Source organism: Phyllobates terribilis, unplaced genomic scaffold (assembly GCF_046119375.1).
Source record: "Phyllobates terribilis strain yellow unplaced genomic scaffold, ASM4611937v1 Scaffold_1__5_contigs__length_1240528914, whole genome shotgun sequence".
Taxonomy (NCBI): Eukaryota; Metazoa; Chordata; class Amphibia; order Anura; family Dendrobatidae; genus Phyllobates; species Phyllobates terribilis.
In genome coordinates, this window is record NW_027362761.1 from 896,226,977 (window position 1) to 896,253,359 (window position 26,383).

Sequence of the window (26,383 nt, forward strand, 5' to 3'; positions counted from 1 at the left end):
CACATTGTCATATCTATCTGTCTATCTATTATATTGTGATATCTATCTATTTTCCTATCAGATTTTGAGAAAACATGCATATGTGTCTTTTTGTATAGTGTATGTAAACTTATGGTTTCAACTGTATCTATCTATCAATCACATTGTCATATCTATCTATCTATCTATCTATCTATTATTTTGTCATATCTATCTATCTATCTATCATCTATCACATTGTCATATCTATCTATTTTTCTATCTATCTATCTATCTATCTATCTATCTATCTATCTATCTATCACATTGTCATATCTATCTATTTTCCTATCTATCTATCTATCTATCTATCTATCCATCTATCTATCTATCTATCTATCTATCTATCTATCTATCTATCACATTGTCATATCTATCTGTCTATCTATTATATTGTCATATCTATCTATTTTCCTATCTATCTATCTATCTATCTATCCATCTATCTATCCCCTATCTATCTATCTATCTATCTATCTATCTATCTATCTATCTATCTATCAATCACATTGTCATATCTATCTATTATCTATTTATTATCTATAACATTGTCATATCTATCTATCTATCTATCATCTATCACATTGTCATATCTATATATTTTTCTATCTAGTCATCTATCTATCTATCTATCTATCTATCCCCTATCTATCTATCTATCTATCTATCTATCTATCTATCTATCTATCTATCTATCACATTGTCATATCTATCTATTTTCCTATCTATCTATCTATCTATCTATCTATCTATCTATCTATCACATTGTCATATCTATCTGTCTATCTATTATATTGTCATATCTATCTATTTTCCTATCTATCTATCTATCTATCTATCCATCTATCTATCTATCCCCTATCTATCTATCTATCTATCTATCTATCTATCTATCTATCTATCTATCTATCAATCACATTGTCATATCTATCTATTATCTATTTATTATCTATAACATTGTCATATCTATCTATCTATCTATTTATCTATTATCTATCTATTATCTATCGCATTGTCATATCTATCTATCAGCTTTAACATCAGTTTATAGATAGATATTTCCAGGTATTCCTAGATTTTTCAAAATATTTATATGGTAAAATGTGTTCCTTAATTTTATGTAAATATACATAGGATGTAGCTACTTTCAAGGATGTGTGGGAATGTAAAGGATTTACTGTCCAGGAAGTTATTGGTGTATGTTTCAGTAGAGGTCAGCAATTTGAAAACAAATTCGCATAGGGTCAATACCACAGCTTTAATTTACATATAAGAATGCATATAAAATGTACATAAAGATAATATTTTATGCTGAATAGCTGCCTGTTCAAAATTATTCAGCTAGAAGAATGAAATGAGTTCTCTATTCGGCATTCTGATCATAGTGACCTTGTATTTAAGACGTGTAATCATCTTTATTAATTGCATCCCATGTTGTTGAGGCTTAATGACATATTCTTGTTAGCGAGAATGCCGGTATGGAACAAATACTCACTGCTTAGTAAAGTTGCCTTCCTAACTAGTGCTCTTGTTGACACTTTCTTTCATCGGGTATGAATCGTAACAATTGCTTCTGTTGAAAGGCATCAAAGGCCAACTTGTAGTTAACAAAGTTGTTTCGGAATTAGAGATAAGACAATAATGGTCACTGAAAGTGAAAGCGTAAAAATTTCAAAGTGATAGTTGTGGCAACACCTGGCATACGGGCATCTCATTAGTTGTGTGATCTTACATTCATTTTATTTTCTTTAAATGATCGAAAGGGGCAACTGTGTTTTCCAAGCCTGCAATGTATTCATAGTTACTTCTTAATGTATTGTGAGTATATATCTGATAGGAAATGCACTGTGATGTTTGATGTAAAGTCTTTTAATTGCTCATTCAGCAAAGACCAAATGTTAATAATAGCAGATAGGGGAAGGCTCCATATATATTATTACATTAGGAAATATAAGTAAACAAGAACAAATAAAGAAGTAAGTATTGTATAGTCCTTGACACAGGACCTGTTGAAGCGCCGGCGCGCGAAATGGTCGTCGTCTGTATTGTGTCTCACATGCTCCCCTTCCTAATTGTTTTTTAATGTGAAAGAACAAAGAAGTGTTCTTAAAGTACTGGCGAGTGCTACTTTCTCTTCTTCTTACAAGGACTATTCAACCTGCTTTTTTTCTACAATAGCACCTGGTACAGATGGGATGAGGTGTTGAATAGGGTCCCTAAATATCACTAGTATATACAGGCAGCATGAGGTACAGAGGTGCCGGTGTTTTTTTCTTCTTGGAATTTAGATATTGTATAGGCTGTGTTCTACATCATTGTTGTTAGTTACTTTTTTATGTCATGGGAACAGAAAGATGGAAATAATAGCTGTGTCAGAGCAGTCAAATAAAGGACTCAAATGATTGCACTTTAATGGGGTCCATCTTATTTTCATCATGGTGTCTGCCACCTTATTGGAAAAAGTGGTGCTTCAAGCTACACTATTTTTCATATCCAATTCAAATATGTCATGTTTTGTTGCACTTCTATTGGTCTTAGGATGTTAAGAGTTGATATCTTTTCTGAGCTCCAAGAAGCAGAGTTTCCTGGTTGCCAGCTTGTAGAGGTAGTTGTCAGTGTCAGAGTGGGCTCACTCAGACCCCAACACTGACTGGGGGCTGTACTTTTTGGCAACTGACTATGGCACAGCAAAGTTAGTAGTATGGAGCAAAAGGAAGTCTATTATGCTAGTGTTTGGCATCAGAGTGTGTTTTTGCGATATGACTGGATGGGGTAGCCAATGGCATTAATTCTGACATGGTTTTCATGTTTTTTTTGTTTCATTGCAGCCATTTTGTAAATTCTAAAAAGTTCATTTTTTTTCTCATTAAAGTACACTCTGCACCCCATCTTGACTGAAAAAAACAGAAATGTAGAAATTTTTGCAAATTTATTAAAAAAGAAAAACTGAAATATCACATGGTCATCAGTATTCAGACCCTTTGCTCAGACACTCCTATTTAAGTCACATGCTGTCCATTTCCTTGTGATCCTCCTTGAGATGGTTCTACTCCTTCATTGGAGTCCAGCTCTGTTTAATTAAGCTGATAGGACTTGATTTGGAAAGGCACACACCTGTCTATATAAGACCTCACAGCTCACAGTGCATGTCAGATCAAATGAGAATCATGAGCCCAAAGGAACTGCCCAAGGAGCTCAGAGACCGAATTGTGGCAAAGCACTGATCTGGCCGTAAATCTTCCGTACTTCCGTATATGGCAGAAAACCTCAAAAAGTGACACTATTTTAAAAATTGTATTCAAAACCGCATTCATTAAGCTTGTTAACCTTTCAGATGCGTCACAGAATGTATACAAAGTGGAGTGAAAAAATGAAAGATTATATTCTTTCCACACTAAAATGTTTAGCCTCAAACTTCACAATCTATAATAACACAAAATGCACCCAAAAATTTGCTACGCAATTCCTATTACAACATTCATACTCCCTATTTGTTGAGAATCTATTGTTTGGACACTGGACATGGCACAGAATGGAAAGTGCGCTATTCAGTTTTTGGAGCTCAAATTTAGCTGGATTACATTGCAAATGCCATTAGTCTTTTTGAGAGCACAGTGGGGTGCCAAAACAGGAGAAATCCCTCACAAGTGACCCAATTTTGGAAACTATACTCTTCAAACAATTCATCTAGGTGTGTAGTGACCATTTGGGGCTCAAAGATGCTTTACAAAAATTTACAACATTGGGATGCAAAAATGAAAAATTACATTTGTTTTCTGTAAAATATTGCTTTAGCACCACATTTTTTTTCCACAAGAGGTAGCAGGAGAAAATCAACCCACACAATTTGGTACCCAATTTCTTCTGAAAACGGCAATAGCCCATATGTGGTTGAAATTGTGGCATCCTGGTACCCGTTCTACTACTGCTAAATGAGACAGCTGTAGTGTTGTATTAGATTTGTTCTATTGTGTACACTGAATTAGGGGATATAATACATTGCATTGTAAATTGTACTTCCTTGCATTGTAAATTGTACTTTCCTGCCATCTGCTTGCCAATGTGTGTATATGAAGTAATGATAGCCAGCTCAGGTCACTCTGACTGAACGCTGGTACAAACCAGTTGTGGGCGGTTCCTGCTGCCTCAGAAAGATTGAGGAGAGACATTATTCTCTCAGAGAAGAGTTTTCAATGCCAGTCTATGCTGGGGGGACATTTTGTTGGCATATACAACAGATTAGGACTTATTATAAGTGAAAGGAGGACTTTATACTAACCAGAAAGCAGATGGCGATAGTGTGTAAAGTTATATGCTTGCTGTAATGGGGGAGGAAAGCTCTCAATTGTTGGTTGTTCTTACTTCCTGGGTTTCTCTTTCTTTTCTGAATGTGTTATGTCAGCAGCACACGGACTGTGTGACACTGAATTGTATCTCATGTTTAACCAGTATGAAGTAAATACTGTTTACTCAAGATATCTTGCTGATTGAAGCTCTCGTAAGTACAGTGGTGACTGTAAGAAGATGCACTCTGCAACAGGTTATGGGCCCAGGCCGGAACCCAGACACTAAAGCCCAGACACTACAGGCTCGCACTACAAGAGGATCCTGGTTTATAACCCCAGATAATGGAGCACACAGATAAGCTCTGTAAACAGAAGGAAATAAATCCAGATACAGAGTGACAGAGGAATTCATGATCCCAGGAGCTGGATATAATTACAGAGAATTCAACACAGGCAGGACATACAGGAACTATCAGCAAGAAGAAAAAAAAAACAGGAGAATATCTTCAGTACAACTCTCTAAACAAGTAAGACTATATAAAGATGATGAGTAACACAGAACTGAAATTCACAGTAGCTAAACTGAATAGTGAAAATTATCAGTTATGGAAATTCAAATTAGAGATGTTGTTATTTAAGGATGATTTATGGGAAGTAATTGTTACAGAAAGACCAGATCAAGATAATCAGACATGGGATAAGAAGAATAGACAAGCGAGAGCCACCATTAGCTTATTAGTGGATGATGCTCAATTAATACATATAAGAAATGAAGAAACAGCTAAAGGAATGTGGGAAGAATTAAGAAAACTGTATGAAAGACCTAGCTTGAATCACAAGTTATTTTTATTAAGAAAGCTTTACAGTATGAGATTGAGTGCAAATGACGACATGCATATTCTCAATAATGGAAGTGATATCACAGCTAAGATCTATTGGTGAAGACATTAAAGATAGTCATGTAGCAGCTATATTGTTGTGCAGTTTTCCAGATTTCCTATACAGCTTTGATAAATGCCCTTGAGACGAGACCAGAAACTGACATTACATTAGATTTTGTGAAAACAAGACTAATAGATGAATATCAGAGAAGAAAAGAACAAAGAAATGATTCTTCTACTGAAAAGGACAGTGAAAACGCTCTTAAAGCTACAGAATTTAAAAAACCCTATAATAAAGAGACAAGAGAATGCTTCAGATGTAAGAAAAAAGGTCATTTAAAGAAAGACTGTACCATATGGAAAGCAGAACAACAAAAATTACAACATGAAAAGCATACACAGAAAGTAAAAAAACACAATTTCCGATTCATGTGAGAATAATTGAAATGGCACATTTAAAGTAACAGACAAGAAATCATCACTTGGTTGGTTTATTGATTCAGGCGCAACGAGTCATATGACAAGTGACAAAAATTTCTTTACTGATCTTGATTTAGATAAAAAAGAAGCCATTTATCTTGCAGATGGAAGCAAAATAACCGCAGAAGGTATTGGACAAGGTATGCTAAATTGTTCAAACAAGTTCGGACAAGATTCAAAGATACTTGTACAGGATGTGTTGTATGTTCCAAAATTGGAAGGCGGATTATTATCTGTGAAACGTTTAACAGCAAAAGATTTAAAGATATCAGATTGCTCAATTACTGTAAGATGTGAATGTTGCATAAAATCCAAAGCCACAAGGATATCTATTCCAAAAGAAAGTGAGATGAAAAGCGAAAGACCACTTGATTTGGTGCATACTGACTAGTGTTGAGCCACCCCCGTAGTGTTCGGGTTCGGTTCGGTTCGTCGAACACCGGGATGTTCGAGGAACTGTTCGTCGAACTGTTCGTCGAACACCTTAGAACACCGTCGAACACCGTTAAAACCAATGGCAGGCAAACAAAAACACATAGGAACACATAGAAAACACCTTCAAAGGTGTCCAAAAGCTGACAAACTGCTCAGAAGACGCTTTCTTTAAAAAAGACGGCCGGCAATTCAGCAGCGGCATACACCGGTACCCGACAATTTAGACATGAAGGAATAGAGCATCACACATAGATTAGATAGATAGAAACATGTCAGTCACATATATATGAAGTACAGTGACAGTGTTGCTTACTGTACTTGTCATTTAGTGTAAAGGATTTATTAAAAAATATAATAGTGTTTTCGTGCACCGTCTCTTTAAAAAAGCCGGCCGGCAATTCAGCAGCGGTACCCGACAATTTATAACAGACAGAATAGAGCTTCACACATAGATTAGATAGATAGAAACATGTCAGTCACATATATATGAAGTACTGTGACAGTGTTGCTTACTGTACTTGTCATTTACTGCAAAGGATTTATTAAAAAAAATAATAGTGTTTTCATGCACCGTCTCTTTAAAAAAGCCGGCCGGCAATTCAGCATCTGTACCCGACAATTTAGAATAGAAGGAATAGAGAATCACACCTAGATTAGATAGATAGAAACATGTCAGCCACATATATATGAAGTACTGTGACAGTGTTGCTTACTGTACTTGTCATTTACTGCAAAGGATTTATTAAAAAAAATATTAGTGTTTCCATGCACCGTCTCTTTAAAAAAGCCGGCTGGCAATTCAGCATCTGTACCCGACAATTTAGAATAGAAGGAATAGAGAATCACACATAGATTAGATAGATAGAAACATGTCAGCCACATATATACGAAGTACAGTGACAGTGTTGCTTACTGTACTTGTCATTTAGTGTAAAGGATTTATTAAAAAATATAATAGTGTTTTCGTGCACCGTCTCTTTAAAAAAGCCGGCCGGCAATTCAGCAGCGGTACCCGACAATTTATAACAGACAGAATAGAGCTTCACACATAGATTAGATAGATAGAAACATGTCAGTCACATATATATGAAGTACTGTGACAGTGTTGCTTACTGTACTTGTCATTTAGTATACATCGAGATAACAGGTTGGACCGCAGCAGAACGCTGCCATCCAGCCTGTCATCCCGCAGACACTGAGAAGCGCAGGCATGCTTGCGCTCCTCAGTGTCTGACTGTGACGGCATCCAGATGAGCCGACCATGAACTCGGCTCACCTCATGTACGTCACTGACAGCGTGGGAAAATTCTCCTGCACTCAGCGCTTCAGCGTGAGAATTTTCCCACGCTGTCAGTGACGTGCATGAGGTGAGCTCATTCATGTCCAATGAACTCAGCTGACCTCATGTACGTCACTGACAGCGTGGGAGAATTTTCACGCTGAAGTGCTGAGTGCAGGAGAATTCTCCCACGCTGTCAGTGACGTGCATGAGGTGCGCCGAGTTCATTGGACATGAGCTTGTCTCATCTTTATGCCGTCACAGCGAGACACTGAGGAGCGCAAGCATGCCTGCGCTTCTCAGTGTCTGCGGGATGACAGGCTGGATGGCAGCGTTCTGCTGCGGTCCAACCTGTTATCTCGATGTAGCAGAGCTGAAGCTGTCGTGGGAACCATGGAAAGGTAAGGATGAGGTTGCTTTATTATTTTTCTTTTATTGCAGGAGATCGTTGGCTTCAGCTGGAATGGGCGTGATGGTAAGTATGGTTTAATTTAGAACAATAAAGAATTGTGTCTTTATTTCAATTAAAGGACTTTATTCTGGGTGTTTGTGTTTTCTTTTAACTTTGACTATGGGGTTAGTAATGGGGGTGTCTTATAGACGCCTCTCCATTACTAACCTGGGCTTGATGTCAGCTGGCATTATAAGCTGACATCAACCCCAACCCTATTACCCCCTGCCACCGCACCAGGGCAGCGTGGAAGAGCGAGGCTAAGTGCCAGAATTGGCGCATCCTATGGATGCGCCATTTCTGGGGCGGCTGACGGCTGGTGTTTCTAGCCTGGGAGGGGGCCAATATTCATGGCTCCCTTCCTGGGCTATTAATATCAGCCCCCAGCTGTCTGCCTAGCCTTTGCTAGCTATTAAATTAGGGGGGACCCCACGTCATTTTTTTGGGGGGGGGTCCTCCATTTTAATAGCTAGTAAAGGCTAGGTTTTCAGCTGGGGGCTGATATTAGTAGCCTGGGAAGCTCTGTGGGTATTACCCCCTTCCCAGGCTTCAAACATCTGCCCCAGCTGTCTGCTTAACCTCCGCTAGAGACTAAAATTACGGGGAACCCCACGCCAATTTTTTTTAATAATAAATCCTTTATTTTAATAGTAAATGACAAGTACAGTAACCAACACTGTCACTGTACTTATATATGTGACTGACATGTTTCTATCTATCTAATCTATGTGTGAAGCTCTATTCTGTCTGTTATAAATTGTCGGGTACAGATGCTGAATTGCCGGCCGGCTTTTTTAAAGAGACGGTGCATGAAAACACTATTATTTTTTTTAATAAATCCTTTGCAGTAAATGACAAGTACAGTAAGCAACACTGTCACAGTACTTCATATATATGTGACTGACATGTTTCTATCTATCTAATATATGTGTGAAGCTCTATTCTGTCTGTTATAAATTGTCGGGTACCGCTGCTGAATTGCCGGCCGGCTTTTTTAAAGAGACGGTGCATGAAAACACTATTATTTTTTTTGATAAATCCTTTACACTAAATGACAAGTACAGTAAGCAACACTGTCACTGTACTTCTTATATATGTGACTGACATGTTTCTATCTATCTAATCTATGTGTGAAGCTCTATTCTTTCGGTTCTAAATTGTCGGGTACCGGTGTATGCCGCTGCTGAATTGCCGGCTTTTCATGTTTCACTGTGAGCACTGTTCCCATCGATTTGGGCAATCACTGTAATGCCACAACAACCATGGCTGTGGCATTACAGTGAGTGGCAGACAATCCCTGCATGATTGGTGCTCTAAATAGCGCCAGACATGCAGGACACGCTTTTGGTGCACGAACAGTTATCGAACATAACCTCGAACAGCCGAATTTTTTGCAAATCGTTCGGGTTCGTCGAACAACTCGAACACCACCCAAAACAGCTCGAATTTGAGATTGGCGAACAGTTCTAGTCGAACACCGCTCATCTCTAATACTGACGTATGTGGACCCATGAAAGTGACTACATCAGGAGGCACTAGATACATGTTGACTTTTATAGACGACTACTTAAGATACACAGTTACATACTTAATTAAGAACAAAAGTGAAGTTTTTGATAAACTGGTAGACTATGTAACAAGATCAAGTAACAAATTTCAAAGGAAGCCAATTGTCATCAGAAGTGATAATGGACGTGAATTTACAGGTCACAGAATAGAAGACTACTTAAGACAAAATGGAATAGAACACCAGAAAACTGTTCCATACACACCTGAACAAAATGGAGTAGCAGAAAGGAAAAACAGAACTCTAACAGAAATGATAAGATGTATGCTGACAAATTCCAAACTACCAGAGAAATATTGGGGTGAGGCAGCAATGACAGCTACATATCTACAGAGCCGACTTTTTTCCAGAAAACTGACGAAAACTCCATATGAACTGTGGCAAGGTATGAAACCAAGTGTCAATCATTTAAACGTTTTTGGATGTAAAGTTTTTTTATTCATTCCAACAGAAAAACGTTCCAAACTTCAAAACAGATCCATGGAAGGAATATTCGTTGGATATAGTGAAAATTGGAAAGGATATAGAATTCTAGATCCCAAAACAGACAGAGTTACGGTGAGTAACAGTGTGACATTCATTGAAGATTTAAATGAAGACATTATGATTTCAGTTGAAACAAAAAATGAGAAAAACAATAGTGACATAACTGAAGAAATATCTGATGAGAAAGAAGTAGAAATTAATGAAGAACAAAATACTGAAAGTGAAGAATCACAACTACAAACAGACACAGAGCCAAGACGTTCAATGAGAGAGAACAAAGGAAAACCACCAAAACGTCTCTCATACAAGACAAGCATAAGAAAAATCAATGAGCCTACCTCTTGGGAAGACATATCTAAACTTCCTGAAGAAGAAGCTAATAAATGGATAGAAGCAACAGAAACAGAAATTAAATCCATGCATGATTCAAATATATGGACACTAACAGAGTTGCCAGAAGGAAGAAAAGCCATAGGATGTAAATGGATTTTTAAAGTAAAATACCAAACAGATGGCACAGCTGAAAGATACCGAGCAAGACTCGTAGCTAAAGGGTATTCTCAAAAATATGGAGACGACTATGATGAGACATTTGCTCCAGTTGTCAAACACACTACAATAAGAACTTTACTTACAGTTGCAGCAATGAAACAGATGGAACTGACACATCTGGATGTAAAGAGAGCTTTTCTGAATGGAGATTTAACAGAAGACATTTACATGGAACAACCTCCAGGATTCAAAGATGAAAGAAATCCAAGCAAAGTTTGCAAACTACAGAAAAGCATATATGGTTTAAAGCAAGCAGCTAAAGTGTGGAATGGCAAAATCATGGAAGTACTTACAAGTGAAAAATTTCAAAGAAGCAAAGCTGATCCATGCTTGTACACAAAAAGGCTGATTAATAGATGGATTTATGTACTCATATATGTAGACGACATTTTGATTTGTTTTAAACAAGAAAGGGATAAAAAAAACATTCTAAAAATCCTGAAGCAACATTTCGAAATCAAAGACTTGGGAAATGTGAAACAGTACCTAGGAATACAGGTAGAAAGAGAAGAAGACGAAGTTTCCTACTGAATCAAAATCACATGATTCAAGACATAACAGAAAAAATTGGATTAAAGGATGCAAAAACAGTAAAGTCTCCAATGGAAACTAATTATCTCAAAGAGATGAACAGTGAAAAGAATATTCTACCAAATAATGAAGAATACAGAACAGCAATAGGAAAACTACTGTATCTGGCGACCGTTACAAGACCAGACATCGCAGCAGCAGTAGGAATCCTGAGTAGAAAGGTATCAAAACCAAATAAAGCTGATTGGAATGCCGTGACGAGAGTAATGCATTATTTGAAAGGAACTAGCAATGTTAAGCTGAAATTACCCACAAGTGATAATTGCATTTTAACAGGATATGTTGATGCAGATTGGGCTGGAGATCCAACTGACAGAAGATCTACCCGTGGACATATTTTTTTTCTCTCAGGTGGACCAATAATTTGGACAAGTAAGAAACAGTCAATTGTGACACTGTCTTCAACAGAAGCAGAATATGTTGCAGCAGCACATGCGAGTCAAGAAGTACTGTGGTTAAGACAATTGTTGACAGAATTAGGACAACCACAGTTGGAACCAACAAAACTGAAAGAGGACAATCAAGGATGTCTTGTTCTTGCTCAGATGTAAAGAGTCAATCCAAGAACCAAGCATACTGATGTGAAATATCATTTCTTGAGAGATCATCAGGAACAAGGAGTCTTGAAGTTAGAGTATTGTCCTACTGAAGAAATGACAGCAGACATCTTCACGAAGGCATTGAATGCAGATAAACACCAGAGACTAATAAAAAAGTTGGGTTTGATTGAATAAGTCCTTACTGTTGAGAAAGGGTGTTGGCATATACAACAGATTAGGACTTATTATAAGTGAAAGGAGGACTTTATACTAACCAGACAGCAGATGGCGATAGTGTATAAAGTTATATGCTTGCTGTAATGGGGGAGGAAAGCTCTCAATTGTTGGTTGTTCTTACTTCCTGGGTTTCTCTTTCTTTTCTGAATGTGTTAAGTCAGCAGCACACAGACTGTGTGACACTGAATTGTATCTCATGTTTAACCAGTATGAAGTAAATACTGTTTACTCAAGATATCTTGCTGATTGAAGCTCTCGTAAGTACAGTGGTGACTGTAAGAAGATGCACTCTGCAACACATTTTTCCTCACATAATCTCCTTTACAAAAAAAGTGAAGTGTTTTCCAATCAGGAGAGAGAAGCTTTACATGGACTCTCCTACTCTCTGGTTATCCTGATTGCTTCTAGCCAGCATCAGATCCACGTGGCTGCCACGCCACTGGCTTTGCTTAAGCATATCCCCTTCGAGAGGGAACGGTGGGCTAAAACTGTGAGTACATTCACACTTTGGTGTGTTTCCACAGAGAGCCAATCTGTGAAGGTCCCTGTATCAGTTTAATATTTCCTGGACAGAGCATAGCATTTCCTTTACAAGCATGTGTCCAGCCACCCAGAGAGGCCATAACAATGCTTGTTTCATGAGGAGAAAACCATTACTTCCGTATGCACAATATACTGTGAACTTTGCCTGTAAGAGAGACTGTACCCTGTTACCTCCTTCAGTAAAATTGTTATGTTTACAAGTTCACCTGCGTGTCTGGCTGCTTGAAATTGCACAAACATCATGGGCACTCCAAAACCTGCACCCAGACACCATCGCTACAGGAGTGCCCCCGGGGGGTCCTATACCATCCACAAGTGCAACCTCCTGCTTTTTAAATTGTTGTGGACACGAGAGAAGTGTTGAAGGGTCCAGCGACCCACTTCAGCTGCCTTGACATCATTATCTGCTGCCAGTGAGGCTACACACCCCAGCTGGCCCTTCTGCAATATCTGGCCCACCACAAAATCTACTATTTGAACACACAACATGGCATGAAAAGGAAGTTGTGCTATTTGATTTTTGTAGCTCAAATTTTGCTGGAATAGATTTGACCCAAAGGTGCTTCACAAATGTTTATAACATTGGGACGCAAAAAAGGAAAAATTACGCTTTTTCCACTAAAATTTTGTCCCAAGCTTTCATTATCACAAAGAATAACAGGAGAAAATAAATAGCAAGTTTTTTACTAAATTTTTCCTGAATGTGTCAATACCCCATTTGTGATCAGAATCTACTGTTTGAGCATACAGCATGGTACAGTATGGCACTAACTGACTGCATACGCCATGTCTCACTTACAGAGCCTCAGAAGTGACTCTATTTTAGAAACTACACCCTAGGAAGAATTCATCTAATAGTGTAATGACCATTTTGGACCCACAGGTGCTTCAAAAAAGTGTATAAAATTGAGATGCAAAACTGAAAAATTAAATTTTTTGAACTAAAATGGTGCCTTAGCCAATTATTTTTCTTTTTTTGCGGGAGGCAAAAGGAAGCAAATGGATCGTCAGAATATATAAAATAATTTCTCCTGAATGAGACAATATTCAATATGTGGTCGTAATCTATTGCTTGGGCACACAGCAGAGCTCAGAAGGAAAGAAATGCTTGGCAGGAATTTGCAGAGTCCTGGAGGAGCCAGAACAGCAGAAAACCCCCATAGTGATGCATTTTGGAAACTGTACCACTCAAGAAATTCATGAGGGTCTGGTGAACTTATTTTGAACTTATTTAAAGGGAAACATAATTTTTTACTATTAAACTGGCCCCAGTGTGTTGTTAGTGATGCAAAGTATTTATTCTAAAAGAATTACTTTTTATCGTTATATTCTACTTTGTGTTTCAGTCATAGGGGTGGACTTCCGTTGGTATCAGTCACGGTCTCGTCATCTTATCTACGTCCGCACACTTTGATTGATCTGCAGTACTGGCCCGACATCACGGGAATCGTCTCTGTAATCCTTAACTTGCACAGTGATGAGCACCTCCCCAGGCATATGCACTGAATCTGGGTGTACGTCCCCAACTTCACTTACTCTGTGCTCATGTACTGGAGGCGCTGTGAATTCGCACAAAGCCAGAAGTGTAGTGACTATTTTGACCCTATTGAAGTTGTCCATAAATTTGTGCACAGTGGTTGTTGCAGAATGAAATTGGAATTATGACATTTTAGTGCCCAATACATACAGTCGAGCTTGTACTTCTAGAGCCACGTTCTCCATAAATTGTTACAGAGGACATTTCAACAAATTTTTAATATTGAACTGGACACAGAATGTAATAGTGGCTGTGTTATGATCTGCTACAGGCACTAAGGAAAGAAGGAGATCTGTCCCTACAATAGAACTAAGCTTGATCCCTACGATGTAACGGGGAACCTGATCCTGCGATCAGACCCGCTAAAGTCCTCGGCTAGTCTGTACGAAGACCTATAGATGCAAGGGAGGGATCCCTACAAGAACTAGGGACTGGGATAAAGTTGGACACCTCCTAGCAGAAATTGTAGCAGTAAAAGACAAACACACAACATAGAACATAAAAGTCCGAAGACCTAGCTAAACTGACTGAGAAAGGTAACTAAACACCAGGCTAGCTTAAGAGTAGAAATTACAATGAAGTCCAGCAAGGCCAGGAGGGCGGAGCAGGACTAAATAGGCAAAAAAGGTCATGTGACCAGCAAGATAGAAAAAAGCTAACAGGAGAGTTCTAACAGTACCCCCTCTTCTATGAGGATCCTCCGGATCCCCTAGGCCCAGGCTTATCAGGAAACCTCTTGTGAAACGCTCCGACAAGTCTGGAGGCAGAAACATCATCCGCCCTCACCCATGAGTTATCCTCGGGTCTGAAACCCTTCCAAGCGACGAGATGCTGCAAACTCCCTCTATACCGTCTAGAATTTAGGATGCGGGAAATTTCATATTCCCCGTCCTCCACCACCAGAGAAACAGTGGCAGAGGCGTCTCTATCCGACACATAAGCTCTTTTCAACAGAGAAACATGAAACACCGGATTAATCTTCCAGGAGGTAGGAACCTCCAACCTAACAGCAGATTGGTTAACTACCTGAAGCACCTTAAAGGGCCCTACAAACTTGGGACCCAATTTTTTAGAAGGAATCCTCAACCGCAGATTCTTAGAGGACAACCAAACCATGTCACCAGTAGCAAACAAAACCTCTTGCCATTTCCTATCAAAGTACCTCTTCGATTTTTTGTTAGCCTCCTGAAGATTACCACGCACATCCGTCCAAACTCTCTCCATATCACCGGAAAAACTCTCCTCCTCAGGCACAGCCGATACCAATTTGGAGAATGACCCAAAAGTCGGATTTGTAGCGCCCCGAGGGTTCGGCCGCTACAGGGGTATTGCACCTCAAACCAGAGGTGTGATATTCCACTCCCAGGTAAGGATGGAGTGTGGACCAAGACTCAGTAAGCTGCATGCATCACACACACCCCATTTCCGAGGGACAGCTCAACGGTGCTCACACTAGACAGAAGTGCAGGCACGACAGCATCTGTCCCTGGCTGGAGTGGGGAGGGGGGAGGAAAACCCAGTGATGTAGGAGCAGATAGGGTTTGGGTCTCTGGGCATAGGTAGGAGCCCATTGGTTGCAAGTCACCTGGGCTCGTACACAGAGAGGGAGGTATATAAAGTGGGCACCATCTTAGTTCTGGGTCTGTTCAGTGAGAGAAGGAGCGCAGCCAGAGAGGGCTGACAGGGAGCTGTGGCTCAGTCTGGGCCCAGCTCCATGAGGCAGGCCTGGAGTGAAGGCCAGAAACAGCAGACAGGACAGGACCAGCAGAGAGGAACAGAAAGGAGAGGAAGAAAGGAACGGAACATTAAGAGAGGCCCAGAGACACGAGGGCAGAAGGAAGCCCAAAGGCCCAGGAGATTGCGGGTGACGGGTTGGCAGAACAGGGTACCGGATCCCAAGTTGGTGGAGGCGACTAATCCTCAGCCAAGGACCGGCGGTCGTGATCACATCTTGGTGCGACCCCTCACTACACCTACTAGAAAGGCATACCACATAGGGTCAGGGAAGTGGACATCCAACATCCCAAGAGAAGGCCCGAGGCAGCTGGACAAAAGTAGTGTCACTGGTGGGGCACGGCCAGAGAAAGGAGTAGAAGGGAGTCCTGTGACATACTCTGGAATTGCCTGGGGGTTGACCGAACCCCTAGCCTGGTGGACGCAGCACGGCTTGGGCAGTCACTACCGGTACTGAAGTGATTTGGAATATAAAGAACTGTGAGTAAAGCCTTTGAACTGCAATCCCACGTCTCTGTGCTTCATCGCCGCGCCAGCACTACTAGTGCTGGGACGCTCGCACCATCACTCCCATCATCTACTACACTGCCCTGGGGCTCCACTCTTCCCGTGGGGAGTCACACTACCTCAGCTGCATACACCATCAGCCCCAGCGGTCTGCCTTGCAGCGGCGGTCCACGCTGACCGCAATCCACGGGTGGCGTAGTCGGGCAATTAACCTAAAACCCCCACAAAAATACCGCCATCGGCCAGACCACCCTGAGTCACGGGACCGGGTCACCGCCACGGATACTACAACCCCCCAGAAGCCCGGTTCCGGGTGCCCCTCGGCCCAGGGGGCGAGTCAGATGTCTCCCAGAACGACAAAAAAAAGGCAAACAACCAGCAGAAGAGGATGTATGGATGTTAAGAGCAAACTCAGCAAGTGGCAGAAACTCAGACCACCCCTCTTGATTGTCTGCCACAAAACAACGCAAGAACTGCTCAACATCCTGATTCTTCCTTTCTGTCTGGCCATTAGACTCAGGATGATATCGGGATGAAAACGACAAATGAACTCCCAACCTGTCACAAAAAGCACGCCAAAAATGAGCCACGAACTGAGGTCCCCTGTCCGAAACAATGTCAGTAGGAACGCCATGTAGTCTGACAATTTCCTTGACAAAGGCCTTAGCGAGTGTCTTAGCGCAGGGCAGTTTGATGAAAGGAACCAAGTGACACATCTTGCTAAAACGGTCCACGACCACCCAGATGACCGTGAAACCCTCAGAGGGGGGGAAGGTCAGTAATAAAGTCCATAGCCAGATGTATCCAAGGTGCACTAGGAACCTCCAGAGGGCAAAGCAACCCCGCTGCAGGAGTATGTGAAGACATAAATCTGGCACACACTGTACATTGACGCACCCACTTAATGACTTCCTTCTGCCATCCAGGCCACCAAAAACTGCGACCCACAAGTCTCTTGGTCTCAGAAATTCCTGGATGACCTGCCAACCAAGACTCATGACACTCGACAAACAAATCTCTCCTAAAGGTCCTAGGCACAAACAACCTCCCATGGGGAGTGTTAGATGGGGCATTCTCCTGTGCTTTAAGAATCTCATCTTCCAAAACGGAGTCCAAAGCAGCAATCACAACATCTTCTTGTAAAATGCTCTCCTCCTCGTCAGCACCGACCATGGGAGAAAAGCTGCGAGACAAAGCATCAGCTTTAACATTCTTGGTACCCGGGATGTAAGTAACGGAAAAATTAAACCGCGAGAAAAAAAGTGCCCACCTAGCCTGACGGGCATTCAAGCGCATTCAGTGAAAACCTGAATGGGAAATTCAGCACCTTCCAAGAGATGACGCCAGTGTTCAAATGCGAGTTTAATAGCCAGCAATTCCCGATTATCAATATCGTAATTAAGTTCAGTCTCAGAAAATTTTTTTGAAAAAAAAAGCACAGGGATGTACTCCATCCTTGTTTTTCTGAGACAACACCGCACCGACCCCTACCGAAGAAGCATCAACCTCAACCAAAAACGGCTTAGTCACATCAGGCTGCATAAGGATGGGAGCAGAGCTGAACCTCTCCTTTAGAAACACAAAAGCTTCAATGGCCTCAGTAGTCCACTGAACCGCATTAGCACCTTTCCTGGTGAGATCGGTCAGTGGTTTGACAATAATATAAAATTTTTGAATGAATTTTCTGTAATAATTGGCGAAACCCAAAAACCTCTGTATCGATTTCAAACCAATAGGCCTAGGCCATTCCTGCACAGCTTGAACTTTCACCGGGTCCATCTCAAAGCCCTCGCTGGAGATAATGTAGCCCAAAAAACTAATTCTCTGTACAGCGAACTCACATTTCTCCAGCTTAGCAAAAAGCGAATTGTCAATTAATAACTGTAATACCTCACGTACGCTCCGCCAGTGAGACTCCAGATCCGGTGAATAAATCAAAATGTCATCCAAATACACAACCACATTTTTGCCGATCAAAGGTCTAAGGATGTCATTAATAAGATTCTGAAAAAATGCTGGAGCATTGGTAAGACCAAAAGGCATAACCAGATTCTCAAAATGACCCACAGGAGTGTTAAAAGCAGTCTTCCATTCATCACCCTCCTTCATGCACAACAAATTGTATGCCCCCCGGAGATCAATTTTAGAGAACCACTTGGCCCCCACTAACTGGTTAAAAAATCAGGAATCAATGGCAGTGGGTAAGGATTGTATACAGTAATTTTATTAATCTCACGAAAATCCAGACAAGGACGTAAACCGCCGTCCTTTTTTTTAACAAAAAAAAATTCAACAGCCACAGGAGACTTGGAAGGCCTAATGTGACCGGCGGCCAAGCTTGTCTGTATGTATTCCTCCAAAGCCTTTCTCTCAGGAATAGTAAGATTAAATAAAAGACTTTTAGGAAGAGTCGCTCCAGGGACAAATTCAATGGTACAATCATAGTCTCTATGGGGAGGCAAAATTTGTGACTCCTCTTCCGAAAAAACTTTCTAAAAATCCTGAATAGGTACAGGTAATTCCCCTTTTTCCACCACAGCAATATGTCCGTTACAACACTTGTCATAACACTTAGGGCTCCAGGACTTAATTTCATTGGTAGACCAATCCAGTACAGGATTGTGCAGTTTTATCCAGGGCAACCCCAAAACTACTGGAGAAGGCAAATTATTTAATACTACCAAATCCAAATTCTCTTGGTGAACACCATTAATAGTGAAGGGAAATTCACAGACCTTGTGAGTAACACTCTTCAAGGGAGAGCCATCGACAGAAACCACAGCAATAGGGGATGACAAAGGTTTGGGTTTTAATTTAAGTTTTTCCAAGAATCCCCCATCAATCACATTCAGAGTAGAACCACAATCCACAAATACCCGAAATTCAATTAATTCTTCCTGATCAGCAGTAGTAGCAGAAAGAAATACACCCTTAGTATTTAAACAGGCTAAACAGGCTGACCTTTTTTTTTTCTTTGTTCATACGAAGCACACAGTTCTTAATAAAATGGTCAGATTTCCCGCAATAAAAGCACAAACCTTCAGAAGACCTGCGGTCTTTTTCCTGAGAGCGGGGTGCCATCGCCCCAATCTCCATCGGCTCTCCAATGTCAGCACAGACCCTCTCAAGACTCGGAGCTGACATGGCAGAGGATTTACTCTCATTAACCCTTGCACGCAGTCTCCTGTCCACCCGTATAGCTAATTGCATTGCCTCCTGCAAGTTTCCAGGTGTGGGATAAGCAGTCAGCAAATCCTTAACCCTTTCACCTAGCCCCGCAAGAAACAAACTTTTCAAAGCTGAATCGTTCAACCCCACTTGGGCAGACCACCGACGGAAGTGAGAACAATATTTTTCCACATTACCTGATCCCTGTCTCAAACGTCTCAATTCAGTCTCAGCTGATGAGACACGATCAGGATCATCATACAACAAACCCAAAGCAGAAAAAAAACTATCCACTGATCTAAAGCATGGATCACTAGGTTGGAGAGAAAAGGCCCATCCCTGAGGTTCTTTGCGCAAAAGTGACATTATGAACCCCATGCGCTGTGATTCATCACCAGAGGATCTGGGTCTCAAACGAAAATACAACAAACAAGCATTTTTAAAGGAAAAAAATTCTTGTTGATCACCAAAAAATAAATCAGGCAAACGTACCTTGGCTCCACAAAATGTGCTCCAGAACAGCTACTCACGTGTTGTTGGAGCTTGGCCACCTCCAGAGAGAGTCCCTGCTGGCGTTGAGCCAAATCCTGAACCGACACCATGATGGAAACTGGAAGTCTTTCCTTAGAGATATTTTTGGGCTGGACTTACTGTTATGATCTGCTACAAGCACTAAGGAAAGAAGGAGATCTGTCCCTACAATAGAACTAAGCTTGATCCCTACGATGTAACGGGGAACCTGATCCTGCGATCAGACCCGCTAAAGTCCTCGGCTAGTCTGTACGAAGACCTATAGATGCAAGGGAGGGATCCCTACAAGAACTAGGGACTGGGATAAAGTTGGACACCTCCTAGCAGAAATTGTAGCAGTAAAAGACAAACATACAACATAGAACATAAAGGTCCGAAGGCCTAGCTAAACTGACTGAGAAAGGTAACTAAACACCAGGCTAGCTTAAGAGTAGAAATTACAATGAAGTCCAGCAAGGCCAGGAGGGCGGAGCAGGACTAAATAGGCAAAAAAGGTCATGTGACCAGCAAGATAGAAAAAACCTAGCAGGAGAGTTCTAACAGGCTGCATAGTACATGTACAGCAGTTTGCCAGCTACGCCATACATGTCGGAGAGAGGTTAATCATTCTTAAACATTTTACTAATTCTTAAATTAACTAGTTTTAATAGACAATAGGGCATTAGAGTACAGTATGCGCTCAAGTTACAAAGTGCTTCCTAATTTTGTAGGACAGGTATGGTGTAGCTGTGGGCAGAAGCAAGGGAATAAAGTGGTAGTCATATTTATCTAACAAGAAAGAAGTAAAACAGCGTGTGAAAATCATTGTAAGGGCTTGGTTTAAGGTATCGCAGATTAAAGCTATCCTGTTAAATACTCACTTGAGTAAATGTTACTTTGTTGGCATAGCAGCAGGATACTTTGGAGACTGCTGGGCTCTGGAGGATGCGCATAAAAACTCAACAGACCAACTGGATGTAATTTACATCAATATTGTATGTGTTGAAAGAACATATTAATGAGGATTAAATTTACTCATACATGATTATGTCGAATTACTACTTGTCTGCATATTTTTTAAAATGTACATGTTTGACAGTAGCATGAACTACACCATTTACCACCCCTATCATTTTAAGGTTCTTTACAAAAATAAACATAAATTATAATTTGCATTTAAAATTTATTTCATAACATGGGTCCAAACATACTGAAATGTATCGTACAAGGACAAATAAAATGTTTTTCAAAAAATCTTTCTATTATCTATCTATCTATCTATCTATCTAATAAAAAGCCATCTATTGAAGAAATAAAAGTCGTGAAATATTAATAATATATTTGTAATACATTTTCTTTTTTTTAATATATACATAATAATGACAAAGATTACTTAATTTGATATTGTACCTTCAATGGTTTTTAGGTTTTGAAAATTCATTCAGATCTAATAAATAACTGGATTTCTATAGTTCTTAGGATATGATACACAATAATTTTTTCACTAAATTGGTAATAGATACATTGAAGACAGTGAATTGAGATGGTCATTTAGCACAGATTATTTTGGGAATTTGTCATGGATACAATTAGTGTCATGGGTGTCTGGACCTTTGTCACCATTTAGCCTCTAATTAGGTAGAACAGACTCCTGCAGATTCACAAACATAACCATGTTGCTACAATAACACATGATAGCTTCCTCCAAGTGCATGATTTGCATATTTTGACAAGCTTTCAAGGAGGTAACCAATTCATTGCTTCTAGTAAATGGCTTATTAGCCCTTTTTATTATTTAAATTCGTAGAGGAATCTCCTTTCTGTTTCTTTGTTTAGTGTAATTTTAAGGAACTTCAGGGCTTAACTAACAATACTGACTAAAGACATGATACTTGTTATTCAAGTAGTACACTCACACATGGGTAAAAAGAGTAAGGAAGACTTACTATAGAGAGAAGACTCACCTACACCCAACTGGTCTCTGTACAGACTAGTCAATCCCTAGCCGCACAACTAAAAACAACATCCCGGACCTGACATCCTAAAAGGCCGTTGAGGGGTTTCTCGTGTGTCCTGAGGAACCAGAGGGGAGGCCGCAACACACTGTCAACAAGGAGTGAAGATTGTATTTAGGTGGACACAAAGACACAGGGTAAGAAACATAAAGCACTTTCATAAAAGGGGAGAGAGGGAATAGTAAGGAGAACAAAAAAATAAATGAAACTGGAATAACCTCCCAGAGACCTAAAAGTGGTAAAAGGAAAAGGTCTTGGGAAGGTAGACAAACAGACACACAGGAAGAATATAAGAGGTGTAAGCCTAGCAGGGTAATTCCCTTCACTAAAAGGCTGAAACTCATTGTCACAAATCCACCTTGAAATATACCCAGCAAGGAAGTGCAGTGAAGGGATAATATACAGAGCCCCACCCAGGACGCGATAGGGCAAACGAAAATGAGAAAATGGAAAACCTATAGTGGTGTCTCCCTTAATCTACTGAGCTGTATACTACTAAAGCCTTCCATAACCAACCTTTTTATGCTTGTTCTCTGGTGGCAATCCATGCATCTGAGGAAGGTCTATGCACAGACCGAAAGGCTATGTACTCACTGTGGATTGCAATTCTCAATTAAATCACCTTGAAATTCTATATTTGACTGCCAAGTTCTTCTTACTTAAATTGATATTCATCATTCTCAATTATGCAGTAAACTACAATTTATTCCTTAGATAATATCTGCCCTGAGAGAATAAATGAATAGCAACCAACCAAATAATAACATAATCATATATTAAAGAAGTATTTGGTTCACTGACAAACTATTGTTCAAAAACCAAAATAACAATGCATTCTGAACTTACCAATGTTTCCCCTCCTTTTCTATGGAAATACTGAGACTGATGTCAGACCTAAGAAGTATTAGAATAGAAATAGTACCTATTCAGCAACCTCTTTATTTAGGGCTAAGTTCTTTTGTCACGGGTGGGATAATTTTAAACCAAACGTTCGTTAGCTTTGTTAAAAAAGTTTATAAACATATTAAACATTATACTTTTGACCAAAATGTATGGTAAACACTAACATGGCACAGGGGATGGACATGGCAGGGCGATAGAAAAAAAAACCTAATATTGCAGATACGAACTTGGATGTCGCTAGTGACGCGCCCCCTGGGCCGTGGGGTACTCAGTGCCGGGCCGGTCGTTGCAGGGAGTGATGGCGCAGCAGTAATAATTCACAGAGACAGTGGGGTGCAGTCTTCCGGATTTGCTCACAGTTCTCACTTTGCTCCTGGTTACAAGTGCAGATTATAACTTCCCACGTCGTGCTGCGTTCACCGGGCAGGGGTGCAGCCTCAGGTACCTCTGGAGTACATAATGGGACCCCCTTATGTGTGTTCCTTCTGGCTGTCTCCCTGCACCTCACACCCAGTGTCCCAATCCAGTGACCGCAGACCTTGTCGGGCGACATCTTCTCTGTCTCCTGGGTCCGCTATGGCCACCTTTTCGGTGAGTTAGATGTGGTTTTTGGGCTGCAGCACCTGAAATGCTGCACCCTCCGGTTACCTAGTTGAATATTGCAATTCTCACTAGTTAGGGGCCGGTCCCCTCTGTGACCTGATCCCTCCACCGCCTGGTAGATTCGGGCGTACGGGTGGCCTCCAGCACTGCCCGTACCCCTGGGATCCTCTCTTCACTCCTGGAGCCTTCTCTCTGCTCCCGTTCCTTCCTCCTCTCCTTCTCCTGGGCCTCCTCACTCAGGCCCGCACTTCCCCTGAGCAGAGCTCCTGCAGAGCTCCTGCTCCCAACTCCTCCTCTGACTCTCTCTCACTTCTTCTTCTGACTGGAACCCTTCTAGATGGTTCCATCCCTTTTTATATCACTTCTTACTGAGCTCCCCTGAACTCCTTCCTCCACCCACACCCACTACATGGTTCCCCCCACTCCAGCCAGGGATAGGGCTCAGCAGAGGAGCAGCCCATCTTGCCCCTCCTGCTGATCTGGAGTAATGTAGTGTTGGATGCAGGTATTAGGGTCCCGGGCAGTACTCCTTCCTTACCTGAGAGTGAGATACCACACCTCTGGGTGAGATGCAGTACCTCTGTGGCGACTGAACCCTCAGGGGCGCAACAGCTTTAACACCACTGGTAGTCCTGGCAGTGGTAGTACCAAACACAAGTCACATTTGGCCTCCTTTAGCTCTGGCAATCACATTAGCGGGAAAGTACCTGAGGGTGTAATGGAGTACAAGTCCCATCCCTCGCCTCGATCACAGCAGAATGATGTACCTCTGACAGCAAAACCATCAGCTGGAGTCAATGTTCTGCTGAATCCACTGTTTTGACAGTTAATGTACTTAGCGGAGGATCCAATCCGTCAATGAAACCTATTTCTATTCTGCAACAAAGGCCCCTAACCACCCAGGTCAAACGTCAGTGGGAATCAGGTGGCTGTTGAGGGACAAGGTGCACTGGCCATTTCACACACAGAAGTACCTGTCAGCCAAATTATGGATCACCATGAAGATGATAATGATGATTTTGCTTGGAGAAAACTTGGGAACCAGACAGGGATGACAATGACTTGAGGTTATCAGAGGAGGAGGTTCCTGGCATTGTTAATAAACAGTGCAGAGGATGTGCATGAAAATAATTCTCTAAGCCCAAATCAGCTTTTCCTACTGTCAGCTCTGGAACAGGTATTGCCGTATGTGCCATCTGTCCGCAGTGATGGTGAGTCATACAGTTGAAACCAGAAGTTTACATACACTATATAAAAAGACACATATGCATGCTTTTCTCAATATCTGACTTGAAATCAGAATAAACCTTTCCCGGTTTAAGTCAATTAGGATTACCATAATATGTAATATTTGCCAAATGCAAGAATAATGAGAGAGAGAATTTTTTAAGGCATGTTTATTACTTACTGCAAAGTCAAATGTTTACATACAATAAGATTACTATGCCTTTAAAGAATTCTGGACTGCCCATATGATGATGTCATCTGTTTGGAAGGTTCCGATAGTTTTTTTGGCAACATCTGAGTTAATTAGAGACACACCTGTGGATGTATTTTAATGCACACCTGAAACACACTGCTTATTTGTGTAGCATCATGAGAAAGTCTCAAGCAATCAGCCAAGATATCAGGAAGAGAATTGTGGACTTGCACAAGTCTGGCTCATCCTTGGGTACAATTTCAAGATACTTAAAGGTGCCCCGTTCATCTGTACAAACAATTATATGCAAGCACAAGATGGGAATGTCCAGCCATCTTACCACTCAGGAAGGAGACGGGTTCTGTGTTCCAGAGATGAACGTGCTTTGGTCCGAAATGTGCACATCAACCCAAGGACAAAAGCAAAAGACCTTGTGAAGATGATGGTGGAAGCTGGTAAGATTGTGTCAATAACCACAGTGAAACGAGTACTTTATCAACATGGGATGAAGACCACTCTGCTAGGAAGAAGCTATTACTCCAAAAGAAACATAAAAAAGCCAGATTAATGTTTGCAAATGCACACAGGAACAAAGACCTTAATTTTTGGAGACATGTCCTGTGGTCTGATGAAACTAAAATTGAACTTTTTGGGCATAATGACCATCGTTATGTTTGGAGGAAAGAGGGAGAAGCTTGGAAGCCTAAGAACACCATCCCAACTGTGAAACACGGGGCTGGCGGCATCATGTTGTGAGTTTTTTTTGCTGCACGAGGGACTGGTGCACTTCACAAAATAGATGGCATCATAAGAAAAGAAGATTATGTGGCAATACTGAAGAAACATCTCAAGACATCAGCCAGGAAGTTAAAGCTTGGGTGGAAATGAGTCTTCCAAATGGACATTGACCCGAAGCATACTGCCAAAATGGTAACAAAGTGGCTTAAGGATAACAAAGGCAATGTTTTGGAGTGGCCACCACAAAGCCCTGATCTCAATCCTATTGAAAATTTATGGGCAAAACTGAAGAGGCAGGTGTGAGCAAGGAGACCTACAAACCTGGATCAGTTACGCCAGTTTTGTCAGGAGGAATGGGCCCAAATTCCGACCAACTATTGTGAGAAGCTTGTGGAAGGATATCCCAAACGTTTGACCCAAGTCATTCAGTTTAAGGGCAATGGTACCAAATACTAATGAAATGTATGTAAACTTTTGACTTTGCAGTAAGTAATAAAATGCCTTAAACCATTCTCTCTCTCTCTTTATTCTGGCATTTGGCAAATATTAAAAATTATGGTAATCCTAATTGACCTAAAACGGGAAAGGTTTATTCTGATTTCATGTCGGATATTGAGAAAAACATGCATATGTGTCTTTTATATAGTGTATGTAAACTTCTGGTTTCAACTGTACGTGCGGCTTTCTTGAGTGTGGGAGTTCTTTTGCACATTGCTGCCAGTTGATTGTTTGGACCTCAGCAGACTTGTCAAGAGGAAAATAAACCATAGACATCTGGTTCTTATTGAATAGGAACTAAATAGGTGCTCACCATCAGCACATGAAGCAACATTGCCAGCTCAGTTCGCAAAGCAGGCCAGCAATTAGAGCACTCCTCAAGTTGTTCCCCTGACCCTTCTCGCC

General features: G+C 40.9%; 1 long non-coding RNA gene across 1 annotated transcript in view; it reads right to left on the bottom strand.

The window, feature by feature from the left end:
* The window catches only part of LOC141171859 (uncharacterized), a 59,401-nt gene extending 36,971 nt beyond the window's left edge, over positions 1–22,430 (bottom strand). The window contains exons 1-2 of the long non-coding RNA XR_012252389.1: positions 22,333–22,430; positions 21,766–21,904 (exon numbers count right to left, since the gene is read on the bottom strand). This is a non-coding gene — a long non-coding RNA (uncharacterized lncRNA). The remainder of the gene's footprint in view (positions 1–21,765; positions 21,905–22,332) is intronic.
* Between the last annotated feature and the right edge of the window lie 3,953 nt (positions 22,431–26,383).